We start from the raw sequence: 2591 nt of genomic DNA on the forward strand, positions 1-2591 counted from the left end.
TTTTTTTTTTTTTTTTAAATCCTGGTGAGCGTGAGATGGTGTCTCCTTGTGCTAATGATTGTGATATTGAGCATCTGGTCGTGTACTTACCAGCTATTTGTTTAAATACCTATTCCGGTCCTTTGCCTGTTTTTCAGTTGTGTTCTTTGTTTTGTTGTTGAGTTTTAGGAGTTCTCTATCCTGGATCATAATCCTTTTTCAGATACATTGTTTACAAATATGTTCTCCCATTCCATGGGTTGCCTTTTTACTTTACAAATACTGTCCTAAACTTCTACCTGGGCTTGGCGCCTGTGGCTCAAGTGGCTCAGGCACCAGCCACGTACACCTAAGGTGGTGGGTTCGAATCCAGCCCGGGCCCATCTAACAACAATGACAGCTGCAACCAAAAAAAAAAAAAATACCCGGGCATTGTGGCAGGTCCCAGCTACTTGGGAGGCTGAGGCAGGAGACTCACTTGAGCCTAGGAGTTGGAGGTTCCTGTGAGCTGTGATGCCATGGCACTCTACCCAAGGGGACAACTTGAGGCTCTGTCTCAAAAAAAAAACAAAAAACAAAAAACTTCTACCTGTGGAGCAAGCCAAGCTTCTTCCCTTTGCCTCTTTCCACAGAAATGACACCCTTTCATTCATTTGCCCGGAGTTCTCCTATTCACCGTTCAAAACCCTTCTCAACTGTTAGCAACTCAGGGCAGCCTTTTTGGCAGTCCCCTGCTCCCTTAAAATCAAGCAAATAAAATGTTGACAAGCCCTTTCCCCCATGTCAAGCTCTGTGCCTGGGAAAACTTCTACTTGTCAGTTGTGGGGGGGAGGTCAAGGAAGGCACCCAGGCTGTGCACTGCTCCTCCTCCTAGGCCACAGGACTCCAGGCCTCTAGCTTCTGCCAAGCTGGTGCAAGCTGGCCTCTCCCACTCCTTACAGCTCTCTGCTTGGGACTGTAACCTAACTGACAGCCAGGTGGAGGTGGCCTCTGTTGTATCCCAGTATGACCTGGCTGGGGAGTCGGTAGGCACAGGGAACAAGTACAGCCTTCAGTGTTCAAAAGCGTGTGTGAAAGGAGTAAATGAAAGAGTGAACACACAAAGGAAAGAGTGTAGGCGTGTGGGGTTTAAGAGACCTGAGAGCCCCGATTGAGGCACCCTATGTGTGTCCCCACTGCTGAAGGGCCTGGACATGCTGGCAGTGGGGAGAGGACTGGGGCTGAGCTGGCTTGTGGGGACCGGGAGCAGCATGCCTCCCCTCACCTGAAGCCTCAGCTCTCCCCATGTGAAATAGTTAGAAGCCAGCCCCTTGTGGGGGTTAGTCTGAGGATTTGGTGAATGACAGATATGCTTATTGTAGGAGAGCAAGTGATGTTTGTTTCTTTGGTTCCAGCCTAAGCTGGGACAAGTAATCCTCCCCAACCAGGGTCAGGCCTCTCCTGTCACTCTGCCAGGGCTGTTCTTGTGTGTGTGTGTGTGTGTGTGTGTGTGTGTGTGTCTCCTTTTCTTAGCTATCCCCATTCTTTCCATTGTTGACTCGTGTATCCTCTCCCTCTCTCCCACTCTCCCTCCTTCCCCTCCTCCGTCATATACACACACCCTGCTCCGACACACTCACTCCCCCATCTTAAGCATGTGATTTTCTGAAGTTCTGGGGATGCTGATTGTAGAGGGAGAAGAAGGCAGGGCTTTGGGTGCCCATTCTGGCCACAGCTGGAAAGGCTCCTGCCCAGTGGTGGTCCAAGCTCTAGGGCAGGTCCAGGAACGAGAAACAGACACCGTGGGATCTCCACAGCTGCCCCCTCCTGGGCCCTGGACAGGAAGCAGATGCTCAGTGGACTTTGCACCTCACTGTGGCCCAGGCCTGGCATCAGGCATAAAGGTGTCGTGGAGGGAAGGGCCTTGAACAGTGCAGTGTGGGGTCCAAGGAGCCTGGGTTTAGCTGATGTGATCTGGGCTCAGATACCAGCTTTGCCATATCCCAGCTCTGGGGCAAGAATTCCTCTCTCACCAGGGCTGGTGAGAATTAGACATATTACCAGGGGCTGACTGGTCCTGGCACTTAGGAGACAGCTCTGTGACTCCTTCCCTCCAGGTGGGCCAGTCCTTAGCTCTACTGAGCCCATACCCAAAGGTAGTGGCCGAGCCCTGGTGCCAAATGCCAGGTTAGGCCACACTTCTTGGCACTTAGCTATCTGGGCTCTGGACCCCTTTAGATGTCTTGTGAAGGCACATAGGGTAATGGGTGGGAAAGGGTATTTTTTTGTTTTATTGTTTGGGATTCATTGAGGGTACAAAGAATTAGGTTACACTGATTGCATTCGTTTAGGTAAAGTCCCTCTTATAATTGTGTCCCACCTCAAAGAGGTATGCCATACACTGTGACCCCCCTCATCCCTCTCCCTCCTCCCCTCAGGAAGTGGGATTTTTAAAATAGGCTGAGCTAGGAGGTTTATCTTTAGGCCTATTCTTTTGTTTTTTGGGTTTTTTTTTTTTTTTTTGAGACAGACCCTCAAGCTGTCACAGCTGCATCACAGCTCACAGCAACCTCCAACTCCTGGGATCAAGTGAGTCTCCTGCCTCAGCCTCCCAAGTAGCTGGGACCACAGGC

Source organism: Otolemur garnettii, unplaced genomic scaffold (genome assembly GCF_000181295.1).
Source record: "Otolemur garnettii isolate 467f Iridium unplaced genomic scaffold, OtoGar3 scaffold00077, whole genome shotgun sequence".
NCBI lineage: Eukaryota > Metazoa > Chordata > Mammalia > Primates > Galagidae > Otolemur > Otolemur garnettii.